Source organism: Oncorhynchus keta, chromosome 18, assembly GCF_023373465.1.
Source record: "Oncorhynchus keta strain PuntledgeMale-10-30-2019 chromosome 18, Oket_V2, whole genome shotgun sequence".
NCBI lineage: Eukaryota > Metazoa > Chordata > Actinopteri > Salmoniformes > Salmonidae > Oncorhynchus > Oncorhynchus keta.
In genome coordinates this window covers 39,585,387-39,595,386 of record NC_068438.1, presented here as the reverse complement: position 1 = coordinate 39,595,386, position 10,000 = coordinate 39,585,387, and the positions used below count along the sequence as shown (strand labels likewise).

At 49.8% G+C, this 10,000-nt stretch overlaps 1 protein-coding gene across 2 annotated transcripts in view; it reads left to right on the top strand.

Annotated features, from left to right (window-relative positions):
* LOC118381132 (NADPH oxidase 4) overlaps nucleotides 1–10,000 on the top strand; it is a 56,580-nt gene that overhangs the window by 39,164 nt on the left and 7,416 nt on the right. The gene's annotated exons all lie outside the window — the stretch shown is intronic.

The window sequence follows — 10,000 nt, the reverse complement described above, 5'->3', positions numbered from 1 at the left end:
TATAGACCACCACAAGGATGTAGGTGAATATAGAGTATAGACCACCACAAGGATTTATAGTCGAAGTCAAAAGTTTGAATACACTTAGGTTGGAGTCATTAAAACTCGTTTTTCAACCACTCCACAAATTTCTTGTGAACAAACTATAGTTTTGGCAAGTCGGTTAGGACATCTACTTTGTGCATGACACAAGTAATTTTTCCAACTATTGTTTACAGACAGATTATTTCACCGATAATTCATTGTATCACAATTCCAGTGGGTCAGAAGTTTACATACACTAAGTTGACTGTGCCTTTAAACATCTTGGAAAATGTCAGAAAATGACGTCATGGCTTTAGAAACTTCTGAAAGGCTAATTGACATCATTTGAGTCAATTGGAGGTGTACCTGTGGATGAATTTCAAGGCCTACCTTCAATCTCAGTGCCTCTTTTCTTGACATCATGGGAAAATCAAAAGAAATCAGCCAAGACATCAGAAAAGTTGTAGAGCCCCGCAAGGAGGGGGGAGTTTGTTCCTGCTCTCAAGCGATGAAGGAGGAGGAAGTGTGTTCCTGCTCTCTAGAGATGAAGGAGGGGGAATTGTGTTCCTGCTCTCTAGAGATGAAGGAGGGGGAAGTGTGTTCCTGCTCTCTAGAGATGAAGGAGGGGGAAGTGTGTTCCTGCTCTCTAGAGATGAAGGAGGGGGAAGTGTGTTCCTGCTCTATAGAGATGAAGGAGGGGGAATTGTGTTCCTGCTCTCTAGAGATGGAGGGGGAAGTGTGTTCCTGCTCTTTAGAGATGGAGGGGGAAGTGTGTTCCTGCACTCTAGAGATGAAGGAGGAGGAAGTGTGTTCCTGCTCTATAGAGATGAAGGAGAAGGAAGTGTGTTCCTGCTCTCTAGAGTGAAGGAGGAGGAAGTGTGTTCCTGCTCTCTAGAGATGAAGGAGAAGGAAGTGTGTTCCTGCTCTCTAGAGATGAAGGAGGAGGAAGTGTGTTCCTGCTCTCTAGAGAGGGAGGGGGAAGTGTGTTCCTGCTCTTTGGAGATGGAGGGAGAAGTGTGTTCTTGCTCTCTAGAGATGAAGGAGGAAGTGTGTTCCTGCTCTCTAGAGATGGAGGGGGAATTGTGTTCCTGCTCTCTAGAGATGGAGGGGGAATTGTGTTCCTGCTCTCTAGAGAGGGAGGGGGAAGTGTGTTCCTGCTCTTTGGAGATGGAGGGAGAAGTGTGTTCTTGCTCTCTAGAGATGAAGGAGGAAGTGTGTTCCTGCTCTCTAGAGATGGAGGAGGAAGTTTGTTCCTGCTCTATAGAGATGAATGAGGGGGAAGTGTGTTCCTGCTCTCTGGAGATTAAGGAGAAGGAAGTGTGTTCCTGCTCTCTAGAGATGAAGGAGGGGGAAGTGTGTTCCTGCTCTCTAGAGATGAAGGAGGGGGAAGTGTGTTCCTGCTCTTCAGAGTGAAGGAGGAGGAAGTGTGTTTCTGTTCTCTAGAGATGAAGGAGAAGGAAGTGTGTTCCTGCTCTCTAGAGATGAAGGAGGGGGAAGTGTGTTCCTGCTCTCTCGAGATGAAGGAGGGGGAAGTGTGTTCCTGCTCTCGAGAGTGAAGGAGGAGGAAGTGTGTTCCTGCTCTCTAGAGATGAAGGAGGGGGAAGTGTGTTCCTGCTCTCTCGAGATGAAGGAGGGGGAAGTGTGTTCCTGCTCTCGAGAGTGAAGGAGGAGGAAGTGTGTTCCTGCTCTCTAGAGATGAAGGAGGGGGAAGTGTGTTCCTGCTCTATAGAGATGAAGGAGGAGGAAGTGTGTTCCTGCTCTCTAGAGATGAAGGAGAAGGAAGTGTGTTCCTGCTCTATAGAGATGAAGGAGAAGGAAGTGTGTTCCTGCTCTTTCGAGATGAAGGAGGAGGAAGTGTGTTCCTGCTCTATAGAGATGAAGGAGGGGGAAGTGTGTTCCTGCTCTCTCGAGATGAAGGAGAAGGAAGTGTGTTCCTGCTCTCTCGAGATGAATTAGGAGGAAGTGTGTTCCTGCTCTATATAGATGAAGGAGAAGGAAGTGTGTTCCTGCTCTCTAGAGATGAAGGAGGAGGAAGTGTGTTCCTGCTCTATAGAGATGAAGGAGGGGGAATTGTGTTCCTGCTCTCTAGAGATGGAGGGGGAAGTGTGTTCCTGCACTCTAGAGATGAAGGAGGAGGAAGTGTGTTCCTGCTCTCTAGAGATGAAGGAGAAGGAAGTGTGTTCCTGCTCTATAGAGATGAAGGAGAAGGAAGTGTGTTCCTGTTCTATAGAGATGGAGGGGGAATTGTGTTCCTGCTCTCTAGAGATGGAGGGGGAAGTGTGTTCCTGCACTCTAGAGATGAAGGAGGAGGAAGTGTGTTCCTGCTCTCTAGAGATGAAGGAGGAGGAAGTGTGTTCCTGCTCTATAGAGATGAAGGAGGGGGAAGTGTGTTCCTGTTCTATAGAGATGGAGGGGGAATTGTGTTCCTGCTCTCTAGAGATGGAGGGGGAAGTGTGTTCCTGTTCTTTAGAGATGGAGTGGGAAGTGTGTTCCTGCTCTCTAGAGAGGGAGGGGGAAGTGTGTTCCTGCTCTTTGGAGATGGAGGGAGAAGTGTGTTCTTGCTCTCTAGAGATGAAGAAGGGAGAAGTGTGTTTCTGCTCTATAGAGATGAAGGAGGGGGAATTGTGTTCCTGCTCTCTAGAGATGGAGGGGAAGTGTGTTCCTGCTCTTTAGAGATGGAGGGGGAAGTGTGTTCCTGCTCTCTAGAGATGAAAGAGGGGGAAGTGTGTTCCTGCTCTCTGGAGATGAAGGACGGAAGTGTGTTCCTGCTCTCTACAGATGGAGGGGGAAGTTTGTTCCTGCTCTCTAGAGATGGAGGAGGAAGTGTGTTCCTGCTCTTTGGAGATGGAGGGAGAAGTGTGTTCCTGCTCTCTAGAGATGGGGGGAATGTGTTCCTGCTCTTTCGAGATGGAGGAGGGAGATGTGTGTTCCTGCTCTCTAGAGATGAGGGGGGAAGTGTGTTCCTGCTCTCTAGAGATGGAGGGGGAAGTGTGTTCCTGCTCTTTGGAGATGGAGGGAGAAGTGTGTTCCTGCTCTCTAGAGATGAGGGGGAAGTGTGTTCCTGCTCTTTAGAGATGGAGGGGAAGTGTGTTCCTGCTCTCTAGAGATGAAAGAGGGGGAAGTGTGTTCCTGCTCTCTAGAGATGAAGGACGGAAGTGTGTTCCTGCTCTCTAGAGATGGGGGGAATGTGTTCCTGCTCTTTCGAGATGGAGGAGGGAGATGTGTGTTCCTGCTCTCTAGAGATGAGGGGGAAGTGTGTTCCTGCTCTCTAGAGATGGAGGGGGAAGTGTGTTCCTGCTCTTTGGAGATGGAGGGAGAAGTGTGTTCCTGCTCTCTAGAGATGAGGGGGAAGTGTGTTCCTGCTCTCTAGAGACGGAGGGGGAAGTGTGTTCCTGCTCTTTGGAGATGGAGGGAGAAGTGTGTTCCTGCTCTCTAGAGATGGAGGGGGAAGTTTGTTCCTGCTCTCTAGAGATGGAGGGGGAAGTGTGTTCCTGCTCTCTAGAGATGGAGGGGGAAGTGTGTTCCTGCTCTCCTGTGTTCTGCTCTTTGGAGATGAGGGGGAAGTGTGTTCCTGCTCTTTGGAGATGGAGGGAGAATTGTGTTCCTGCTCTTTGGAGATGGAGGGGGAAGTGTGTTCCTGCTCTCTAGAGATGGAGGGGGAAGTGTGTTCCTGCTCTTTGGAGATGGAGGGAGAAGTGTGTTCCTGCTCTCTAGAGATGGAGGGGGAAGTGTGTTCCTGCTCTCTAGAGATGGAGGAGGAAGTGTGTTCCTGCTCTCTAGAGATGGAGGGGGAAGTGTGTTCCTGCTCTTTGGAGATGGAGGGAGAAGTGTGTTCCTGCTCTTTGGAGATGGAGGGAGAAGTGTGTTCCTGCTCTCTAGAGATGGAGGGGGAAGTGTGTTCCTGCTCTCTAGAGATGGAGGGGGAAGTGTGTTCCTGCTCTCTAGAGATGGAGGGGGAAGTGTGTTCCTGCTCTTTGGAGATGGAGGGAGAAGTGTGTTCCTGCTCTCTAGAGATGGAGGGAGAAGTGTGTTCCTGCTCTTTGGAGATGGAGGGAGAAGTGTGTTCTTGCTCTCTAGAGATGGAGGGAGAAATGTGTTCCTGCTCTTTGGAGATGGAGGGAGAAGTGTGTTCTTGCTCTCTAGAGATGGAGGGAGAAGTGTGTTCCTGCTCTTTGGAGATGGAGGGAAAAGTGTGTTCTTGCTCTCTAGAGAGGGAGGGAGAAGTGTGTTCCTGCTCTTTGGAGATGGAGGGAGAAGTGTGTTCTTGCTCTCTAGAGATGGAGGGAGAAGTGTGTTCCTGCTCTTTGGAGATGGAGGGAGAAGTGTGTTCTTGCTCTCTAGAGATGGAGGGAGAAGTGTGTTCCTGCTCTTTGGAGATGGAGGGAGAAGTGTGTTCTTGCTCTCTAGAGAGGGAGGGAGAAGTGTGTTCCTGCTCTTTGGAGATGGAGGGAGAAGTGTGTTCTTGCTCTCTAGAGATGGAGGGAGAAGTGTGTTCCTGCTCTTTGGAGATGGAGGGAGAAGTGTGTTCCTGCTCTTTGGAGATGGAGGTGGAAGTGTGTTCCTGCTCTTTGGAGATGGAGGGAGAAGTGTGTTCCTGCTCTTTGCAGATGGAAGGAGAAGTGTGTTCCTGCTCTTTGGAGATGGAGGGGGAAGTGTGTTCCTGCTCTTTGGAGATGGAGGGAGAAGTGTGTTCCTGCTCTCTAGAGATGGAGGGAGAAGTGTGTTCCTGCTCTTTGGAGATGGAGGGGGAAGTGTGTTCCTGCTCTTTGGAGATGGAGGGAGAAGTGTGTTCCTGCTCTCTAGAGATGGAGGGAGAAGTGTGTTCCTGCTCTTTGGAGATGGAGGGGGAAGTGTGTTCCTGCTCTCTAGAGATGGAGGGAGAAGTGTGTTCCTGCTCTTTGGAGATGGAGGGGGAAGTGTGTTCCTCCTCTTTGGAGATGGAGGGGGAAGTGTGTTCCTGCTCTTTGGAAATGGAGGGAGAAGTGTGTTCCTGCTCTTTGGAGATGAGGGGGAAGTGTGTTCCTGCTCTTTGGAGATGGAGGGAGAAGTGTGTTCCTGCTCTTTGGAGATGGAGGGGGAAGTGTGTTCCTGCTCTCTAGAGATGGAGGGGGAAGTGTGTTCCTGCTCTTGGAGATGGAGGGGGAAGTGTGTTCCTGCTCTTTGGAGATGGAGGGAGAAGTGTGTTCCTGCTCTCTAGAGATGGAGGGGGAAGTGTGTTCCTGCTCTCTAGAGATGGAGGAGGAAGTGTGTTCCTGCTCTCTAGAGATGGAGGGGGAAGTGTGTTCCTGCTCTTTGGAGATGGAGGGAGAAGTGTGTTCCTGCTCTTTGTAGATGGAGGGAGAAGTGTGTTCCTGCTCTCTAGAGATGGAGGGGGAAGTGTGTTCCTGCTCTCTAGAGATGGAGGGGGAAGTGTGTTCCTGCTCTCTAGAGATGGAGGGGGAAGTGTGTTCCTGCTCTTTGGAGATGGAGGGAGAAGTGTGTTCCTGCTCTCTAGAGATGGAGGGAGAAGTGTGTTCCTGCTCTTTGGAGATGGAGGGAGAAGTGTGTTCTTGCTCTCTAGAGATGGAGGGAGAAGTGTGTTCCTGCTCTTTGGAGATGGAGGGAGAAGTGTGTTCTTGCTCTCTAGAGATGGAGGGAGAAGTGTGTTCCTGCTCTTTGGAGATGGAGGGAAAAGTGTGTTCTTGCTCTCTAGAGAGGGAGGGAGAAGTGTGTTCCTGCTCTTTGGAGATGGAGGGAGAAGTGTGTTCTTGCTCTCTAGAGATGGAGGGAGAAGTGTGTTCCTGCTCTTTGGAGATGGAGGGAGAAGTGTGTTCTTGCTCTCTAGAGATGGAGGGAGAAGTGTGTTCCTGCTCTTTGGAGATGGAGGGAGAAGTGTGTTCCTGCTCTTTGGAGATGGAGGTGGAAGTGTGTTCCTGCTCTTTGAGATGGAGGGAGAAGTGTGTTCCTGCTCTTTGGAGATGGAGGGAGAAGTGTGTTCCTGCTCTTTGGAGATGGAGGGAGAAGTGTGTTCCTGCTCTTTGGAGATGGAGGGAGAAGTGTGTTCCTGCTCTCTAGAGATGGAGGGAGAAGTGTGTTCCTGCTCTTTGGAGATGGAGGGGGAAGTGTGTTCCTGCTCTTTGGAGATGGAGGGAGAAGTGTGTTCCTGCTCTCTAGAGATGGAGGGAGAAGTGTGTTCCTGCTCTTTGGAGATGGAGGGGGAAGTGTGTTCCTGCTCTTTGGAGATGGAGGGGGAAGTGTGTTCCTGCTCTTTGCAGATGGAGGGAGAAGTGTGTTCCTGCTCTTTGGAGATGGAGGGGGAAGTGTGTTCCTGCTCTTTGGAGATGGAGGGAGAAGTGTGTTCCTGCTCTCTAGAGATGGAGGGAGAAGTGTGTTCCTGCTCTTTGGAGATGGAGGGGGAAGTGTGTTCCTGCTCTTTGGAGATGGAGGGAGAAGTGTGTTCCTGCTCTCTAGAGATGGAGGGAGAAGTGTGTTCCTGCTCTTTGGAGATGGAGGGGGAAGTGTGTTCCTGCTCTCTAGAGATGGAGGGAGAAGTGTGTTCCTGCTCTTTGGAGATGGAGGGGGAAGTGTGTTCCTGCTCTTTGGAGATGGAGGGGGAAGTGTGTTCCTGCTCTTTGGAAATGGAGGGAGAAGTGTGTTCCTGCTCTTTGGAGATGAGGGGGAAGTGTGTTCCTGCTCTTTGGAGATGGAGGGAGAAGTGTGTTCCTGCTCTTTGGAGATGGAGGGGGAAGTGTGTTCCTGCTCTCTAGAGATGGAGGGGGAAGTGTGTTCCTGCTCTTTGGAGATGGAGGGGGAAGTGTGTTCCTGCTCTTTGGAGATGGAGGGAGAAGTGTGTTCCTGCTCTCTAGAGATGGAGGGGGAAGTGTGTTCCTGCTCTCTAGAGATGGAGGAGGAAGTGTGTTCCTGCTCTCTAGAGATGGAGGGGGAAGTGTGTTCCTGCTCTTTGGAGATGGAGGGAGAAGTGTGTTCCTGCTCTTTGTAGATGGAGGGAGAAGTGTGTTCCTGCTCTCTAGAGATGGAGGGGGAAGTGTGTTCTGCTCTCTAGAGATGGAGGGGGAAGTGTGTTCCTGCTCTCTAGAGATGGAGGGGGAAGTGTGTTCCTGCTCTTTGGAGATGGAGGGAGAAGTGTGTTCCTGCTCTCTAGAGATGGAGGGAGAAGTGTGTTCCTGCTCTTTGGAGATGGAGGGAGAAGTGTGTTCTTGCTCTCTAGAGATGGAGGGAGAAGTGTGTTCCTGCTCTTTGGAGATGGAGGGAGAAGTGTGTTCTTGCTCTCTAGAGATGGAGGGAGAAGTGTGTTCCTGCTCTTTGGAGATGGAGGGAAAAGTGTGTTCTTGCTCTCTAGAGAGGGAGGGAGAAGTGTGTTCCTGCTCTTTGGAGATGGAGGGAGAAGTGTGTTCTTGCTCTCTAGAGATGGAGGGAGAAGTGTGTTCCTGCTCTTTGGAGATGGAGGGAGAAGTGTGTTCTTGCTCTCTAGAGAGGGAGGGAGAAGTGTGTTCCTGCTCTTTGGAGATGGAGGGAGAAGTGTGTTCCTGCTCTTTGGAGATGGAGGTGGAAGTGTGTTCCTGCTCTTTGGAGATGGAGGGAGAAGTGTGTTCCTGCTCTTTGGAGATGGAGGGAGAAGTGTGTTCCTGCTCTTTGGAGATGGAGGGAGAAGTGTGTTCCTGCTCTTTGGAGATGGAGGGAGAAGTGTGTTCCTGCTCTCTAGAGATGGAGGGAGAAGTGTGTTCCTGCTCTTTGGAGATGGAGGGGGAAGTGTGTTCCTGCTATTTGGAGATGGAGGGAGAAGTGTGTTCCTGCTCTCTAGAGATGGAGGGAGAAGTGTGTTCCTGCTCTTTGGAGATGGAGGGGGAAGTGTGTTCCTGCTCTCTAGAGATGGAGGGAGAAGTGTGTTCCTGCTCTTTGGAGATGGAGGGGGAAGTGTGTTCCTGCTCTTTGGAGATGGAGGGAGAAGTGTGTTCCTGCTCTTTGGAGATGGAGGGAGAAGTGTGTTCCTGCTCTTTGGTGATGGAGGTGGAAGTGTGTTCCTGCTCTTTGGAGATGGAGGGAGAAGTGTGTTCCTGCTCTTTGGAGATGGAGGGTGAAGTGTGTTCCTGCTCTTTGGAGATGGAGGGGGAAGTGTGTTCCTGCTCTTTGGAGATGGAGGGAAAAGTGTGTTCCTGCTCTTTGGAGATGGAGGGAGAAGTGTGTTCCTGCTCTTTGGAGATGGAGGGGGAAGTGTGTTCCTGCTCTTTGGAGATGGAGGGGGAAGTGTGTTCCTGCTCTTTGGAGATGGAGGGAGAAGTGTGTTCCTGCTCTTTGGAGATGGAGGGAGAAGTGTGTTCCTGCTCTTTGGAGATGGAGGGGGAAGTGTGTTCCTGCTCTTTGGAGATGGAGGGAGAAGTGTGTTCCTGCTCTTTGGAGATGGAGGAAGAAGTGTGTTCCTGCTCTTTGGAGATGGAGGGGGAAGTGTGTTCCTGATCTCTAGAGATGGAGGGAGAAGTGTGTTCCTGCTCTTTGGAGATGGAGGGGGAAGTGTGTTCCTGCTCTTTGGAGATGGAGGGAGAAGTGTGTTCCTGCTCTTTGGAGATGGAGGGAGAAGTGTGTTCCTGATCTCTAGAGATGGAGGGGGAAGTGTGTTCCTGCTCTTTGGAGATGGAGGGGGAAGTGTGTTCCTGCTCTTTGGAGATGGAGGGGGAAGTGTGTTCCTGATCTCTGGACTGTTTTCCCTTTCTCATTTCTTTCTATCTTCTCACTCTTCCTCCCATCTCCTTTCTCTCTCTCACATCCCATCTCTATTTCTCTCTCTCTCTCTATCTATCTCTCTGCTGTAGGGTTAGGGGGTGTTTATCAGCTCTGAGAATCCCCCCTCCATTATATTTATTTGTTTAAGGGGTTAACAGCCTGATCTCTCCTTCTGTCAGGCTGTGGCACTGTCATGCAGGATGTTGCCTGTTTGTTTATGTTTGCCTGACCTTATAGGAGGTCATCGAGATCCCGAGTGTGTGTGTACAGTGTGTGTGTGTGTGTGTGTCCTAGTTCACAATTCACTGTAAATGAGGTCCTGCGAGTATAGACCACCACAAGGAGGTAGGTGAGCATAGAGTATAGACCACCACAAGGAGGTAGGTGAACATAGAGTATAGACCACCACAAGGATGTAGGTGAATATAGAGTATAGATGACCACAAGGATGTAGGTGAATATAGAGTATAGACCACCGCAAGGAGGTAGGTGAGCATAGAGTATAGACCACCACAAGGAGGTAGGTGAGCATAGAGTTTAGACCACCACAAGGAGGTAGGTGAATATAGAGTATAGACCACCACAAGGATGTAGGTGAACATAGAGTATAGACCACCACAAGGATGTAGGTGAATATAGAGTATAGACCACCACAAGGATGTAGCTGAATATAGAGTATAGACCACCACAAGGATGTAGGTGAACATAGAGTATAGACCACCACAAGGATGTAGGTGAGCATAGAGTTTAGACCACCACAAGGATGTAGGTGAACATAGAGTATAGACCACCACAAGGATGTAGATGAATATACAGTATAGACGACCACAAGGATGTAGGTGAACATAGAGTATAGACCACCACAAGGATGTAGGTGAACATAGAGTATAGACCACCACAAGGATGTAGGTAAATATAGAGTATAGACCACCACAAGGATGTAGGTGAACATAGAGTATAGACCACCACAAGGATGTAGGTGAACATAGAGTATAGACCACCACAAGGATGTAGCTGAATATAGAGTATAGACCACCACAAGGATGTAGGTGAACATAGAGTATAGACCACCACAAGGATGTAGGTGAACATAGAGTATAGACCACCACAAGGATGTAGGTGAACATAGAGTATAGACCACCACAAGGAGGTAGGTGAATATAGAGTATAGACCACCACAAGGAGGTAGGTGAATATAGAGTATAGACCACCACAAGGATGTAGGTGAATATAGAGTATAGACCACCACAAGGAGGTA